This window comes from Pyxicephalus adspersus, chromosome 1 (assembly GCF_032062135.1).
Source record: "Pyxicephalus adspersus chromosome 1, UCB_Pads_2.0, whole genome shotgun sequence".
Taxonomy (NCBI): Eukaryota; Metazoa; Chordata; class Amphibia; order Anura; family Pyxicephalidae; genus Pyxicephalus; species Pyxicephalus adspersus.
This window is the reverse complement of record NC_092858.1, coordinates 162,929,394-162,948,202: the sequence shown is the minus strand read 5'-3', so window position 1 is coordinate 162,948,202 and position 18,809 is coordinate 162,929,394. Positions and strand designations below refer to the sequence as shown.

The following is an 18,809-nucleotide window of genomic DNA, read 5'->3' as shown; positions in this document are numbered from 1 at the left end:
TTATTAAGTGCTTTTTCATAATCTTGATAATCCTTCTTTAATGAGGTGACCTATATACCCTTCTGTCTACTTCAAAGCACACATTCACATTAGGGCCACACTGCTTTATGTTTCCAATTTCATCATTAATTTTTAAACTCAACTTCTGGCTGACTTCAGATTAACTTGATTGGATAAGTCGTTCTAGTAAAGGTACGATACTATGAAGGTACCACATGGATGAGGGCTCCAAAGAAGAGAGAGTGACAGCAGCCTTCCACTTATACTCACCCAATAAGCTAAAAACTGGGAACTCGGAAGTAAGTGATTGTGATAAAAACCTGGTTGGTTTCTTGAATAGAAGGATAGTACAATACTGGAATCCTGAAAAAAACAGGTGGTGTGGTAAAATGATATAAACCAATAAAACGAAAATATAAAATATTGCAGCTTACTAGTCCTTGGATGTGGTGGCTGTATTAGTTTCCTTTTTTACAGATCTTCTTTTTTTTATTTTGGTGAACCTGCCATCTATATATCTATATCTATGGAGGAGAAGCATTGTCACTCTAGTCTGCCCTCCTGGTTGGGGTTACAAACATCTTACCTTACTTCTCAACTTAATGACATATAAAAAATGCTAGCATGAACAGTTTTATACCAAATATGAGGATTAGGGGCCCCAAATGCAAACATTTTATATATCCCTGCACCCCGCTGTCCACCTAAAACTTGCCCTGGCACTGGCACAGGGGTCCCCAACTCTAGCCCCCAGTCTCCTGGATAAGTAAGGAGACCTTGGCAACTGCCCAGTTTGCTCTACTCTAAAACCAGGCTTGCATAAGAAAAAAGAAAAGGACCAAAGTCCTCTGGATTGTATGGCATTTATATAGCACATTTATTGCATGACATATTGTATGGCATTTATTTTAGATTTGGTAAGGAAAGCCTTGGTGGGATTGTGTAGTCCACATAAAAAAATTAGGAAAAGCAGATTGAGATCTTGGTTACGTGGACAGGAAGTTTCAAGGAAACTGGGTTTCTGTTTGCTTGGCTAAATATTAGTCTTGGTTTTATAGCAGTTTGTTAAGGAAGTGTAAGTTTGTATCAGAATCTATGCAATATTCTGCATTTGCATAGAATGTATTGAGCCTACAACCAAAAAACTAATATAGTCACCACTGCAACGGGCTGGCAATATATACATTATATTACATATATTACATTTAAAATTTTGGGGTTTTTGGTTATATACCCTATACTTTGTCTATAGACCTAGAATCAAACTGCTAGCAAAGTGGGGTGTCCTTATTCTTATTCTAGGTGGTGAGGGGAAAAGCTTCAAACTCACTCTCTGCAGGGAGGTATTTTCAGACTGCATTTTAGGGTGCTCTGCCCATTAAAAAAAAATTCCAGGGTTTTCCATAACGGTTTTCAATAACAGGGGATGAGTGTATTGCAGCATGACAACAAAAAATACAGCCTCCTGGCTCTCTCCCTCCGATACTCTCTTCAGAAGTATTGGTCCTTAATTTTGTAAGATCTCCTCAGATCCCAAATAAAAAGCTGAAATTTTACAGCAACACAATTACTAATGGCCCTATCCAGGCCCTGTAATCCAGGCAAGGGTAAGGAAGCTGATGCCAAATACCCTACCAACTTGGCATCACATATTTGATTCAACCACAGTGGGCAAACTATATCTTTCAACATTAGTGTCCCCAATATTGAAATGTCTTGTATGTATGAACTAATTGGTATCATACCAAGGCTTGGCTGTTGATTAAGGGTAGGAAGGTGTGGCACAGAGAGTTGGCCTAGAAGAACAGGAAGACTAATTGACTCTTTTCTATCCATTAAATGTGCAGCCTTCCTGCGGATGATGCTGATGCAGCTCTTGGAGTACTTAAACACCCATGGGGCCAACTGTGAGCTTTTGAGGAATAAGTACTAGCTTCATGACTGAAGTTTTTTTTCTTCAATGCACTAAAAAAGACATGATGGGTACACAGAAAAACAGAGGTCAGACTTTACTGGATATTAATAGCGGTAACACATGAGTCCATCCTCCCACTTGATAAATCGAGCTGTCAATCAATGCATCATGCATGCAGGCTTGGAGATTAATCCCTAATTCCCAGCAGGAATAGAAGGTTACCCTTTTCTAAATGCAGGCCCCTTTATTTTTAGGATGAAAGTTGCTATTCTAGTTAGTTCATTTTGTCTGAATACCAGCAAGCAGAATTTCCAGCGATAGGTCAGATACGTATATTTGTGGATGGTGACAAATGTATTACCAAACGAAAATAGCCTCGGTGAAGGCACTGATAGGTTCTAATCTCCGCGGATTGCTGGCATTTCGTAATATGAATTACCTTGCTATAGTCTAGATTTCAGAGTGGATTAAAAGTCAGTGGGCATAATTTTTTGGAGGAAATTGAAGCTTGAATATATTTAAAGTGTTTGTATACCCAAAACATTTTTCTACTTTTGCATAGAGTATGGTAACACGCACAGTTTTTAGGAGTGCATCACAAATATGTCGTATGTGTATAATACATATATATTTGTGTGTTAAGGTGCACGAATACCAATGTACATTGGCAATGTATATCATACATTTCATCCAAGTTTGATGTGAACCTGTATGACTTGGAGGGGAGAATGGGTTCTAAAATGCCCCATAGGACTCATTTACACCAAAGCCTGTGATAACAACTCTGGACAACTTACTGCAATAAAAGCAATAGCAACAAGGCTATCAAGCTTAAAAAATATTTCATCAAAATAAATATGATCAGATTACATTTTTGGTGCCTATTCATTACCTGATAATTGCTGAAAAACCTTGAGTTGAAAAGTTCACCCTTTAATTCAATAGTCAGCTTGATTAGAGGTCATTTATTGCAAGGGACGAGACAGTCCAATTCAATCCTCCCGGATTCCCCTATGGGTGCCGCGACTGAATGAAAGCGGGAGAAACGTCACTCCGGCCCAGCTAGTCAACATGGTCAAGGATTGGAATGTGGAAGAGAAGAAGAAGGGAGATGGTCACACCTGCAATGGAAAGGGGTCTGGTGAGTATCCCCTAAATTTTGCTTAAAAAGCACAACATGCACAACCAGCAACCAGAAATGGCCCCAGTAATGGGAGAGAGGGGAAAGGATTAGTCAATTTGTGTGTGGGACTGATGATACATAGAGGTCTATTAATCAACCATTCCCATTGAAAAAACATAGACATAGAATATTAAATAGATAGATACCAGAGGCATGGAGAGAACAAGAATGATAGAAAGATTTTAACATTTTTATTCTAGCTATTATAGGACAAAACCTTATTAGTTTTTTTGGATAAAACCCACCCAAAAAGGTTTTAGATATGCAATAATGCTTATATTATGGATACAGCTTCAGATAACATTGGCTTCCTCCTCTGTGAGTCCAAAGAGAGAACTGGAAAACATTCCCGGTTAGGGTGTCTTAGGGGACCTGGCAGCGGTGTATACAGCAAAATGATGCTAACAACCAGCATACTGAATCAGCTGTTTTTGTCCTTGCATAATTCAAAAACTCCTATTAAGGGCACATTAAACAGTTGCACGGTATTTGTTATAAATACATTGCACTGCATGTGTTTAGCGCGGTTATGTTTAGCTGCTCCTAGCTGTGATTTATGAATACTCATGGTTGGCATTGCTCACATTTTTGTGGTAGGACTCGGATCTTTTTAGCTTTGCAAAGCTTAGTGCTAAAAAAAATGTTTCACTTGGTTGACAAAGATTTACAATATTACAAGGAGCAGCAAGAGTTCTGCTGACTGGAGGAAATCACACACAGAACACGTGAAAACATGATGTAATGATGACATGTCATCTTTTGTTCTGTACAGTTACTTATAGAGTGCTGAGGGTGCAACATTAGAAAATATATACAAACTTCATTTCTAAAAACAACACATTATAAGAATGCAATAAAAACTAAAATCTTAACTCACAGTTTTCTTCTGTCTCCCTGAACCTTTTGCACAATGTTATTAATTGAAGATGGTGACAGACCTAAATTCTTTGCTATCTTGCACTGAGAAACATTGTTTTTAAATTGACAGATAATTCAGCACAAAGTGGTGAGACACGGCCCATCTTTGCTTGCAAAGCCTTTGGTAGATGCTCCTTTTTTTACCCAATCTTGATACCACCCCTGTTATCAGTTTCTCTGCAAACTGGAGGAACCTTACAGAATGTTACTTGTGTATATTTGTTATTAATATTATCCAGTATTTATATACCTATTCATTGTACAGCACTGCGTAATATATTGGCGCTTTATAAATACGGTTAATTTTTTTTAACCTGACCGGTTCATTTCTGTCTGGATTTATATGTCTAAAAGCGGTACATATAAGCGGTACAACGGTTTTTCATGGAAAATTATTTTACACTATAATATAATAGTATGAGTATAATGATGTTTGAAACAAAAAATCATATCTAAATAATAAATTAAATAGATTAAAAAATAAAAATAAATATAAAATAAATATCATACTCATACTATTATAATTTACTGTAAAATAAATTTCTATGAAAAACAATGTACCGCTTTTAGACATATAAATCCACTGTATTGCATTCAATACAGCTATTTGGTATTGAATGCAATACAAATAAATTAAAATTTCCCGCCCCGCCCTAAACGGAACATCCGCACGTAGAAACGTCACCGGGAAATCCCCTGGTGACTCATTGGATGCAGAAGACGCCGACCAGAGGATACAAGACGACTGGGATCGGGAAGGAGGACGCCAGCCGATCAGGTAAGGGCTTTATTTACTATTATTTTCCATAGGTTTACCTACCCTAAGTGTGACTCGGGGTTACCGCTTTCAGCTTCTTTTGTGTACTCCGGAGTTACTGCTGGTGAGGTTAATAATAATAATAGCGCCTACATATTATGCAGCGCTTTACAAAGTCTTCAACACAGTCTAAGGTCAATTTTTGGGGGAAGTCAATTATTCTAACTGCATGTTTTGAAATGTGGGAGGAAACCGAAGTACCTGAAGAAAACCCACGCAAACACGAGAAGAATCTGCAAACTCCATGCAGATAGTGTCAGAGAGAGTGCGAACCACAGAGCCACTGTGCTGCTCATTACACACACAAACATGGGGAGAACCTGCAAACTTCATACCTATCTCATGTCCCATGCACGCTTGCGCAGTATGAGATCAGGTGATGTAGGCAGAAGAAGAAAGAAGATGTCAGTGCTTGGTACTTCCTCCGCATAAAGGAAAAATCCAGGATGGTGCGGTGCAAAATCAAGGCCAGCTATCGGGGACTCAGAAATAAAATGGTATTTTTTAAATGACAGGTCCTCTTTAAATCAAATTCACGTGAATTAATAAATTACAGATCTTAGTTTTTATTGCTTTTTTAGACAGTGGCCCAACATTTTTGAGCATAGGATTTGAATCTCCAACACATACATATATTTACCATATTCCAAGATGGGTAATGCACACATCAAGAGAGATAAACTAGTACACGAAAACAGTAATTTATTAAAAGTAAAGAAAGCCAACACGTTGCAGGGATCTGTGCTCCTATCCCCAAGGCCAACTGCTGTAACATCATCTATCCACACTTGCTATCGTTCCGTTAGCAACACTATCTCTGCTTTCAGACTTATCAGCTGTGACTTTGTGTTAGTTCACTTAAAACTCCCAATAAATAAAATATAAGCTGTTCACGCCATTGGAATTGTCCCTCAGGACAAGGTCATTGCCCTGCTTCTGAAATGGGAAGCTCATGGTCATGTATTCTTTACCTTACACATTAAGGCTTCCACTATCGCATTTCTTAACCTCCACATTGGTATTCCCTTCAACTCCTCAACAAGTCAACACCCCAAAACCTTTTTCCTAATTATACCCCATTATAAGTTCACACATAATTCAAACTTGCATCCACAAATTCTCCAGAAGGACAGTGACACCTCCCCCAGTGATGCAGAATAAGGGGGGGGAATTTTTCCTTTTTACTTTTCAGGTATGTTTTTCACCTTTAAAGATTGGATGATTTGGAGAGGGGAAGCGGGTACAGAGAATGTAGGTAGACCTTCCATTTTCAAGTTGCCAATATTGTAATGCAGCATTCAGTTAGCTAATTTCACCCAAACAACAGTGTCAGTGATTTACACCTCGTCAGCAGGTGGTTAAACTAAATTTATACCTGAATAAAATCTCAGCTCAGAAGGTTGTGTTCTCATCATGAAATAAATGTCAGTTTGATTTATATAATGGAGAGGACGGAGACATAACACTCATTACTCTGTGGACTCTTCCAGGCTTTAGGTCATGGAAATCTTCTAATAAGCTTGGGACATTTTGATGAGTTGGTAGTACAGACAGTTTTACAAATCAATCATAAAGTGATGTTATCGGACTTTAGATTCCTCTGTGCTGTTAAAATGCACTTTTTACTGGCTCATCAAAACTCAAAATAACCCCCTTTGGATACCAGACTCCCAAATACCCCTGCCTTATCCCTGTCTTATAGTAGAAAGTATTGTTTCTCTCTGCTGCCCTGATTTACACTGCCGCTTCCTCTAGGGATTCTAAACAAGTACTTGCATGCTACAAATGACCAACTGTAAAAAATGCCAACAGTCCCCATATACAGCCTCCAACACATTCTATCTTGTCCTGGAAGCAGAGAGGTGGTTGCACACCAAATAAATGACATTCCAAAGGGAGGTATGTATAGTTTGCTGGATAGTATTGTACAATCATGCTAAAAAAGCAGCCAAGGTGGGTGTAATTACTCCCACAATATAACAAGTATACTTCAGAGTGGTGTAAAAATAAAACAATCTAAAAACTAGGCCAATAAGGCTTACAGTCCACAACTCAAATAAATGAAAAATTGTGTTTTAACATATATTCTTTAGTACAATATATATTTTTCTCACACCTCGGTAATCCGTTTCTAATATGTACTCACTGACTTAGGTGGACTGTTCAAACAAAGTAACTGTCAAGGTGTGCTTTGAACACAAAGAGGTAATAGCTCCTTTTCTTGGAACACCGGACAATATTGATCCATTTAGTTAATTCAGATCTGCTGTACTTACGTTCCAGTGAGCTATCTCAACAATCGCTGCTTCCATGGACATGTGTGCCTTCCTTAAAAAACAACAGTGTGCACTGAGAAAATCCAGCAAAAGCCGTAATCCACATGATTAGCTCCATCCTACGCGTTTCACCAAACTGATGTCATCAGGGGTGGAGTTAAAACACAAGACAAGTGCTTATGGAGGCAATACCAGACAATATAGCCTACCCAATTCCAAACAGAGGGTACATTAGGAACTCAATAAGAGGTTGTCTGGAATAGAAAACGTTCATCACCAAACTTCACTGATGAAAGTGTATCCTTTCCAGCCTTGGAGAGCTTTATTAAATTAGGGCTAATCAGCGATAAATGCCTGTCATACTCATCTGTGAAGAAATTACATTTTTCAGCACAGAGTTTTGAAATTGAAGAGGCAGCAAGATCTGGTTGGCCATCAACAATGTCAACCATTAGACCTGATCTTTTTAAAGCTCTCCAAGACTGGAGAAGATAGGCTATCATGAGAGAACCTGGGTGGACCAGCAAACCTTGATTGGATTTTTTTAAAATCCTTTTCTATTAGTTGGCAAATGTTGTCCATCATAGAGGACATCACTTGTAGGTTTGCTGGATCCGCCAGGTTTTTCTATGATAGTCTATCATCTCTAGTCTTGGAGCCCTTCATAAACCAGGTCCATTGTGTTATTGATTATGTTCATGGCATGATTTAGTCAAATCAACAAATATTGGTTATACAATCTGCTGAGACGCTGGAGATGTCCAGGGAACACTTTTATTTTATAATTCAGGAGAAGTTAGGTGTGTGGAAGCCACTTAACTGTTTACATGCCAACAAGAAATTATATCAAGTGTCACCTCCAAGCTAATTGAGGATTTGAAATGTCTCATAACCATTGATAAAACAGATGTGCCGCTATGATCTGGTGACCAAATAGCAGTCCTTGTAATGGCAACAGTTGTGTTCTCCACAGAAGAAGAAACCTGGAACCCAAAACTCAGCAGTAATGTCATGGCCACTTATGTTTTTGGATGAGAAGTCTAAATTGATGACTTCAGAAAGGGAATGTAGAATATTACTCTAACTTGCTGTGTTGAATAAAGGAAGCAGAGAGGGAAGCTGTGGAAAGGTATTTTCTTTTTGCAAGAAAATGCATCTGCTAAAAAGATGATGAACAATTTCTAAAATTGGGGATTAAGTGCGCAGATCAGAGCTGTCCAACTTCAGTCCCTGAAGGCCATGATTTTAAGTATTTTCCTGCCAGACAGTATGTTTGGTAAAGTGTGGTTTATAGCGACAGAAAATACTCAAGTTATTTGAAAATTCTGGCCCTTAAGTAGCCCTAGAGAGATGAAGTTGAATAGTCTTGTCACATGCCAGCCTTTTTTAAGCTTTTTAACATGGGGGAACCCTTTGAAATAACTTATGAATCTTAGGGAACCCCTACCATAATTATTAGATCACAGTACACAGTATATTAGTGTGGTGGTCAATGGGAAGAATGTCTCTTACATTGTTGGCCCAGAAGAATGCCACCTTCATGGATAGCCAAAAAGATTATTGGCACTTAACCTGTCCCCAGAGGTCCGAAATGCTCATTGCTCAAGGAACCCCTATCAACCTCTGGAGGAACCTTGGTAGAGAAACAATGGCATAGACCAGGGGTCAGCAACCTTTACTATCAAAAGAGCCATTTTGCCTCCTCTTCCACAGTCTGGAGCCGCAAAACATAACACAGTTTATAAGCTTTTAAAAGTTTTAATATTTTTTTAATTTTACCTGTTACAACAAGTGTGCATGTGTAGGCCTACTTTGAAATAAATTAAACACTGAACTATGCCCCTAGAAGCCTCCAGCTTCTAACGTATCATCCTGTTACATTAGCTGGACGCTTCTAACGTAACAGGGTAGATTTTTTTGATGGGCAGAGTTCTTTATGTTCTGATGATAGCCTAACAATTTAATTTTAGGGGGTGTTAGTCACAGGTGTCCCCCACTTGCACCTACATTTTTGGTTTTGTACATCTCCCCATTCCAGAGGAATTGGGGTTCAAAGGAGGGGGATGTCATTGTACACACCCATTTGTACACGCCCCGTGGTAGATTTATTTCACTGGTAGATTTTTTTCATTAGAACACCGGATAGGGAATCCCCCTCCTCCGCAGTGTCTTGGGAGGAAGGGGATCCCCCATCAGAGATCTCCCCGCGGCAGCCGAAGGGAGCCACAACAAGGAGGCTGAAGAGCCGCATGTGGCTCCGGAGCCGCAGGTTGCAGACCCCTGGCATAGACCATTACCCTACTTACCAGATACTCCTCCATCTATTTTCTGACTATAAACATCTAAGATTTATGCTTCTGGCCCATATTTTTTATGGTTGGACCTATAATTTCTCATCACATTAGAGATTTATGTATTCATGTGATCACCATGTCTATCACCGATGTCATAATGAATATGTGATGCATACTGCTTAGCAAAGGCCACAGTGCCCACTCGTAGCAAAGATTAAGCTTCCCTGTGAATAGCCCATTCCTATTTCTAAGACTGAAGCAGTTTATAGGTTAAAGCAACATTTTTTTTATAGAATCCCCCTTGTTTCATTTTAAGAAATGAAAAAACTTGTTTCATTTTAAGAAATGCTTTTTTTGATTGTTGGAACCCCTGTTGAGAAAACTTCATTTCTCTTCCTATTATGTCACTAGGACTGGAAGTAAAGGGAAATCCCCCCTAACGAAGACACAACAAAATTATCCTACTCTTTTTTAGGTATGGAAGGCTTAGAATTTTTGCAACATGACAACAAGATTATTGACCATGTAAAGGGCTGCAATATATGTCAGCACTATATAAATACATAATAATGTAGTAATGACTGCTATTCCAATCAGTAGGGTGTCAGATGTACAGTTCTGTTCATGCAATGTACAGAACACCACCTACTGTCATTTTTACAAAGCGACATTTCAAATTTGTTGTTTGGCATATAAAATCATAAATAGCTGCAGTTTAAAATAGAAATGTCATTTTTAATAATATTAAACTGCTAAATGGGTTATGTAGCAATTATAAATGTACATTTTTTTATAGCATTTTAATTTTAAAAAGGGTCAAAAATACATTACGGACATCAAGAAGGGTCTGAAAATATCAACAAATATACATTTTAACAAAAGTGGAGTTTAGGCATTTATTGTTATTAGTTCAGTAAATTCACATTGCTGGAGACTTTACTTAAAGTGGACCGAAACTAAAATTTTTTACTTTGCATAAAAGGGTCAACAACTTTTTAGCGTAAGGTAAAATTGCCTTCTTTTTTTTAAAAGGCAGGAATTTAAAACCTTTAAAAAAAAAAAAAAAAAAAAAAGGTGAAGCCCCTCCCCTTATATCTTTATCGCTGAGACACAAAGCCTCATGAGATACATATGTCATGTATCACCAGAAGTTCTGGCTGCTCCTTTTGCGTATGCAATGGGGGGGAAAATGGCGATCTCACACAGGCTCAGTGAGATCGGCACTCTTTTTTCCCATTTACGGCAGGCTAGCAGATGCTGGAAGAATAAAAAAGATGGTGGCACCCTGTGCCAATCCAGAAAGGCTCTGGAGGGATTGAGAAATCGGCAAAAGTAAAGGTAAGGGTTTTTTTTTTTTTGTTTAGTTTAGTTCTGCTATATTTACCTTTCCCTGTTCCATGGAAGGGGGCCACCATTTTTTCCTGCTTCTTTTCCTGGATGCAATTTTCTGTCATCTTTATTTGCCATGCTAGGATGACTTAATTTGTGCTTGGATTATTGGGTATCCCTGCCAACATAGAAAATGTAACAGCTAGTCAGGCAGATAAGAACACTTATTACATGGCCTGCCCTTTCTGACCCTTTGTTCTGACCTCCCTGATCATCAATTTTTTAAAGTGGTTCCACTTTAAGTAAAAAAAAGAATTATGAAATGAGTTTGAGATAAAATGGTTGAAGAGGAACTATAAGTAAAAAAAAAAAAAAACACCTTTACAGGTAGAAAGCCAATAGTCCCTCTACGATCCTAATCCAAATGGTCTTCCGCTGTCCCATCTTCTCTCTTTGTTTTAGTGCGGGCTCAACACGGGGCTTTCAGATTCTTCTTCCTGTGAATAGCCCATTCCTATTTCTAAGACTGAAGCAGTTTATAGGTTAAAGCAACATTTTTTTTATAGAATCCCCCTTAAAAAAAAAACTTGTTTCATTTTAAGAAATGCTTTTTTTGATTGTTGCTTTGCACAGATCAGATTTTGCGCTTTCTGGGAATGTAAAAAAAAAGTGCCAATCATTTCTACATTTTTTCCACTTTTTTTTTTACATTAGTGGAAACCCCCTTATGACTTATGCCCGATCTCAAGCATGTGCAGAAGGAGCAGCCTCCTGGGATACATACATAACATATACCAGGAGGCTCTGGGTTTCCCATTCAGTCTTTATCATAGTGGTTAAGACAGATGGGGAGGGTTCTTCCCTTCAAGTGTACAAAAACAGTTTAAAAAAACACATTTTACCCTATATTAAAAGGGTATTAAAGTAAAAAATGTGATGATTGGTCTGCTTTGAATGTATCATATTATTGTATCATCATCATCATAATATTATATGTATATATATTTGAAAACGATGGAATAACTGTCATCCAAAAGGCCATATGGGATAAATATATATAAAAGAACTGAATTCTCAACTGAGGAATAGAAAATCCAGAATTTTAGCAATATGGCAAATGATCCAATAATGTAGGTTTTCATGTTTGCTTTGGGTTACATTTTACATAAACTAGTTGTGCTTAGTTCGATGATTTCTGTTTCATCTGCAGAATAACCAATTAACAACCTATGCATTCATCCGCTGATCATCCCTTGAATAAATAATGAATTGAGTGAAGAGAGAAGATCCCAGAACTGGTATACGGAATGACTGTAAACTGGAACTGAGGGAATTCCTGCAACAACCCTGGTATGTTGTTTATTTGCATAGTTAGTGTCATAATGTATATATTTAGAATGTGACTTGGGTTTCTTGCTCATATTGTTGTCTTCTCTGCTGGGTATCATTTACCCTGTGTCTGATCTTTTATTGCACAACAATGTACAAAATGTGTTGTAATGAATATATTCTTACTTAGCAACAGCAACAAACAAAACCTATTAGCACACAAGAAGTTATTAAGAAGCTATAAAAACCAACACCCTCTCCTAATATTCTTTAGCTGATAATGGACTTTTCATATAGGTTGACATGCATGGCCTAAATAGGATAATAGGTTCTCACCTTTTCTTGGAAGTCTATAAACAAAATTGACCTACCATAGTTCATAGCTGTGTTCCCACTCATCTTTTGGTGCCAACATTCATATTTGATGATGGCATCAGGTAATTGTTGGCACCAAAATATGGAAAATTGTATCAATTTTGTAATCTTCTTTTCTAGTTCCTAAACATGGCAGCATATATGTAGTAGCTGAACCCCAATTTACCCACAGGATTGTTGATATCTACATGTGTTACCCTTAGGCTATGTACACAGGTACGAGTTTTGGAAACAATCATGAAAGTTTTCAGTAACAGAGGAACAAATGATTGCCACTCAGCCCCCAAAACAGTCAGGTGGTTACTGAAAAGTTGGGTCACAATATACAGGCCACCATCCGCTTAGAGCTTTTTCCGACCCAGCTTAAACAAATGTCTGGGGAGGATATTGGAGTGCTGTACACATTCTGTTCTATAGAGAGGGTAGGAAACAATTAAGTGGCAACCTGCTGTGTTCTGATCAATTGATATGCATAGTGGTCATTGCGGATCAACGTTCATTGGTCCACCATTGCAGATCTTCTACATTGACATGCATAGTGGTCATTCCTGATGGCCATGGCAGATCAATGAACAACGTTGGGGGACTACTGTACACAAGACAGATTCTCACCCAAGGCATCATCTTGTGTGAATAATAAACATTTTCTAATAAACATTAGAAAGTGGGATGTGATTAAGCCGCCATATTAAGGCACCAGGAATTTTTTAATAGGTATTAATGCAATTTTATATTTTCTGGGGTAAACTAGTCACATGGAAGGGCAAATTGTAGAATAGATATACTGTAAAAAGTTTGAAGTGCAACTGCACAAAAAGTTTCCACTTTTTTAATATGTTTTAATTCCCCCAGGGAGATCCACAGAAGGGCATTCATCTTATCACAATTAGTAATCTGAGGTCCAGGACTGCAGTTAGGAAGGGCTGGGTGGATGTCAGTAGAACAGCAAGAGAATGGCCACCAACACCTAGTCAATATGTATGTTGAGGAATAAAATGAAAATGAGGGTACTTCATCTTGTGTAAACATTAATAGATATCTTTTTTCCTGAGGGTAGTTAGGAACAAAGCCAACACCACATATATATTAATGTAAAAACACCTGGTAACCTTTTTAAGTTTTTAAACTTGTCTCTTAACACAACAGTACAGCCTAACCTTTAAGGCTTATCCTGAGATATCAATCAGTAATAAGAAAGAACATGAAAGCTGCCACTGGTGACCTTTGCATGGTGAACGCTAATTCACTATGGTTATCTGGCGACATTTCATTAAGTCACCAGCCTGGGACAGTATGCAGTTCAAAAGCGTGACATTATAGCATTCACTCTGTGACTTAATGATAAATAACCTTTCCCAAAAGAAGAAATGGACCTTGTCCACCTATGCACATATGGCTTCTTGGCTGGCTTGGAAAGTTTTCATCTTTTGTTGTATAGACTGCACAACATTGGTCACCAGGAGGGAAGACCTAGTGGGAAGTATAAGGCCTTAAGGGATGAAAGGTGATCCAATTTAGAAAAGGTATTTCAGGTCCATCGCCCCCCTTATTTGTGCATCTCGGAAAGAATGGAACTACAATGCACAAGATGGCACGCTTTAATGCACAATAAATATAGGTGTAAGGTACAGTCGTTTGATAATCGTCTGCACTAAGACCGTTGTATGGGCTTCTCCCCTATACTGAAATTCCACACTGAACACTGCAAGCTTCTCATATTGTACATTAGAAGCTTCAGCAAGTTGAAGTCCACTTTATTTCCCAGCTTGAGGACATCCAGCATCACCTAGCATTTTTCTTCCCAAGACTTTCTATCACTGGCCTGCCATTTTCATTTATTGGATCATAGAGGCTCAGCAATATAATTATTATTATTATTATTATTAAACAGGCTTAATATATCGCCAACATAATTCACAGTGCTGTACATTAAATAGGAGTTGTAAATGACAGACAAATACAGACAGTGACAAAGGAGGAGGAGAATACCCTGTCCCAAAGTGCTTATAATCTAAGAGGTGGGGATCACAATAGGAGGGGGGATATGGATCGGTGGGAAGAAGTGAGGGTTTAGGAGACAGAAGAAGATGGGTAGACAAGTTTAAAAAGATTGGTTTTTCAGTGCTCTTTTGCGGACATCACATGTGGACATATGCAATCTTTATACAAATGCAGCCTACCTAGCAATGCTCGCTCCTCTGGCTGAAGGCTCTTCGGAGAATAACCGAGGCAGGGTGCCATGATAGGTTCGGGAAGCCATGTACATCCCTACTGACCTCTCAAACATTCTGTGCCTGCCATAAAGTATCTATAAGGCTCTTCAATAAAGTATGTACTAAAGTAAAAGTTTTATTTGAAAATGTAATCAGTATATTGACATGTGGACAAAAGAAGGCATTGAGGAAGAAGAATATAAGCAGATTCAACTTCAGATTTAACTCCAGAAGAAAGTTAGCAGTTTTTGTGACTAAGCTGTAACTGTTATTCATCTGCTTTTAGTTTTTCCTATCTTATTATTTTTCACAGGTGCACATTATCTAAAATGACAGTATGCTGGTGATATCATTCTCAAGCTATAACATGTCTTGTTTGTCCTTACATCTCCTCTCTCCAATGCCAGGGTTCTCCAGGGCACAGCTGAACATAGTGAGAAGCCATTCAGCACACTGCCTGATAGCACAACCCAATGACATCAGATTACAAAGATTTCCTGTCCTGGAGGCAAAGGAAGAATGATAAGGACCGGAGATGTCACTTTCTTATGTCACACCAAGCTCATATGAAATATCCCCTTCCCCTTGGGTTGGGAATCCCCCTACTCGCCCCATATTATCATCTTCCTTCCTTTCCCTTATTCTTTAGAAAGTCATATCAGATAAATAATTTTCCCTTTTAAAGACTGCGGATTTTCACTTACGTTATTAATCTCCTATGATATGAATGATAAAAATGATTTATTTTTTGCTAATGCTGCACTTTCACTCTCTCTGGTGGTGTTTCACTAAAGAATAATAAAAAGCACCTAGAATAAAGCTGGCAAACCAAAAAATGACATCATATAAAATGTGTGTATTCATGTGCAAAAAAGAGGAAGACAACACTGACTGCAGGCTTGAAATGGGCTAAAATACAGCTTCAACAATGTCTAGCCTTGGTGAGGGAATAAAGCTGAAGAAAGCCATTAGGACATGAAAGAAATATGACTTTGGTGACACTTTATTTATACAGAGCTGGGTATAAGCCATTGCTGGATCAACCAGGTTCACCCATGAATCTAACTTCCCCAATCTTGGAGCACTTTAATAAATTTAGCCCATTGTCTGGCTCCGTATAGACAACATGGGTGTAGTTCTATACCTATCCAAGATTCCTATTTTCTTGATCTACCAAAAAATTAGAAGATTGATGGAGCTGGTAACCAAAGTCTGTGCTTTTCTTTTCCCCCAACTGTAAAACAACCCCCATCCATCTTGTCGACTCAATATACAGCACCATGTTTTTTGTTTGCCTAAAACATTACTTGGCATTTCCTGTACTTTTATAACCTGAGCAGCATGCACCCACTCTCATATTTTACTAGGCTATATTTAGGGAAGGCATTCGTTTTAAAAATGGCTTTTCCTTTAAATGATGTCATCAGCTCTCTGGCCGCCCCCGTAATCTACACATATATCTGTCAGCATGATTCTTCCCAAGTGGGAAAATTCAGAAGTTTATAAATACTGGTGAATTAGAAAAAATAAATAGAAAGAAAACAGCAGCTGTGTTATTAGACAGCAGATACCGGTTTGTTTAATCTCAATGGATTTGGATTCTGCTCTTAAAATAAGTATCTCTGCCCCCCTGTTGCAGGACAAATTGTGTCATTTAAAGACTTCTTGGTGCTAAAATGTTTTGATGAGTGTAACGCGATTGCCTTCATATCATGTCCTGTTTGTAGATTATCTGGGCTTTCTGTGTGCAATTGAAGGAACGCATTTTGACTCACAGACATTCTATGACTCAGAAAAGTCTGGCAGTTACCCGCAGCCTTACTGATGATGTCATTGTACAGGAAAAGCCGTAGGGATTATCTGCATTCTCTGCCGGATACGAGATGCCAACTGGACTCTGACTGCTTGGAACAAGTATACCTTGCCCACTTGAAGGAAACATTCAAAAGACGATTAAGAGCAGCAACTTAAAAACAGGGGTTGTAGACAAAAATGTAGGTAAAGGTTGCAGAGAGCCTGCTCCTGGAAAATGTTTTTACATTTATATAACTTCCTTTCGCCATTGGCCTTATGCCTGCACAGTAATTCTCTCTTTATCAACCACATCACTTTTTCCTGATAGAGGACATTTGTGGCTTTAAAACATTGCCTGTATGTGATTCATAAAACTGCTTTAGACAAGAAACGTGGTGTGCAGGTACTCCACTATATATTGTATTAATCATAGAGATACCCAAAAGTGTCTCTATCCTTCCATTGTGGTTTACAATGTGAGCATCTGATGGTCACTAGCCACCTTTCCAAACTCATAGGAATTATAGAATGTGCTGACATTCCTGGCAAATTAAATAACGCTCTGGGCTTCACTATTTTGCAGTTATGGAATATCATTGATGACTCTGGAGGGTAATCGAGGTATATGACACTGTGGTATTATTCATTTATAAAAAGGGTGAAAATGCAGAAGCTGTATGTGAAAAATTAGGTACACCCTTACCACTTACAAATAACTAATAAGGGTATCTGGCAGCCAGGTAATGCTTATCAAATGCACATAATTCATGTGGCATAGCAAGTGTTACCACCTCTAAAAAAACAGTTTTCTGGTCTGGAGCATTCAGGTGTGTGTTAACACAATTCCAAGGCAGAAAGGCATCAGCAGTGAGCATCAGCATCAATCTAGGAAAGATTAGAGGGCCACTTCCAAACAATTTAAAAGCCATCATACATCAACAGTGAGAAAGAATATTCACAAGTGGAAAATATTTAGGGCAGCTGCTAGTCTTTCCAGGAATAGTCATCCTAGCAAATTCACCCCAAAGACAGACATCACAGAGAAATTCCAAAAAGACAAGAAAAACATACCAGACTCTACAGGTTTTAGCATGTTAAAGTGCATAACCACACAGTTAGAAAAATAGTGAACAAGTATTGCTTGTTTGGAAGGGTTGCCAAGAGAAAGCCTCTAAAAAGAACATGGCTTATGTTTGCAAGTTTGCATGTGAACAAATCACAAGAGTTTTGGAACAATGTCCTGTGGACAGACGAGACTTAAATGAAGATGTTTGGCCATAATGCACAACACCCCTAAGACAGCATAATGGCACAAACAACTCATCAACTACCAACTGTCAAGAACAGTGTTAGAGCAGTGATAATTTGGGCTTTTTGTGCGGACACAGGACCTGGGCACCTTGCAGTCATTGAGTCGACCATGAACTCCTCCACCAAAATATTCTAGAGTCAAATGTGAGGTCACTGGTGCGACAGTTAAAGAGTAGACAAAAGTGGGTGATACGAGAGAACAAAGATCCCAAGCACCCCAGCAAAAAAGAATGGTCCAGTCAAAGTTCAGACCTCAACCCAAAATGCGGGGCACAACCTAAAAAGAGCTGTGCATAAACAAATACCCCAAAAACTCTAATAAACAGAATCAATGTTGTAAAGATGATTGGGCCAAAACTTCTCAACAATATCAGAGACTGATAAAGTCATACAGAAAATGATTATTTCAAGTTATTTCTGCTCAAGTTGTTCCTACAAGCTATTGAATTATGGGGTATATGTAGCTTTTCACACATGACTTCTCCATTTTGGCTTCAGTTTTGTTAACTAAATAATGATATGGTTGAATTTGTTGCATGAGGGCCCTTTCACCCAAGGGGTTGGCAGCTCCTGGACACATAGCAAACTGCTTATGTGCATCCCAAAGTGGCAAACCATATCATAGATTACCAGATTTACATTGCAGCTTGCATGTTACTTGTGGGAACTGTGTTGTGATATGCTGCATCAAAAGTTAGCTCCTAACCTCACCCAATCGTGATAGACATTGGGACCACAGTTGAGCCCACAACATAATGCTGTGGCTCCCTCTAAAATAAAAATGGTACAACAATTTTGCCTTGGCCCCTGACAATTGTATCCTCTACAGTGTGTAGAGTGTATAGGGAATGGCACTCTCATCATGTCTGTGTTATTCTCTGCATTATCCAAAATCACTGGGAGAGGGTCATTGGGGGTCCAGCATATTACGTGACTATTCTTAAGATATATCTGAAAATTGTAAGTAAAAAAAAGCATAAAATACCACTGGCCGGAAGCTAAAAAAGTGTGGAATCCATTGTGTTTGTGTTAAGGCCTGGCACTGAGCTTTAGCA

General features: G+C 38.5%; 1 long non-coding RNA gene across 1 annotated transcript in view; it reads left to right on the top strand.

Moving 5' to 3' along the window:
• Nucleotides 1-15,485, top strand: part of LOC140321253 (uncharacterized) — a 51,255-nt gene extending 35,770 nt beyond the window's left edge. Inside the window, exons 3-4 of the long non-coding RNA XR_011918874.1 lie at nucleotides 11,943-12,082; nucleotides 15,057-15,485. This is a non-coding gene — a long non-coding RNA (uncharacterized lncRNA). The remainder of the gene's footprint in view (nucleotides 1-11,942; nucleotides 12,083-15,056) is intronic.
• The last annotated feature ends 3,324 nt before the right edge of the window (nucleotides 15,486-18,809 follow it).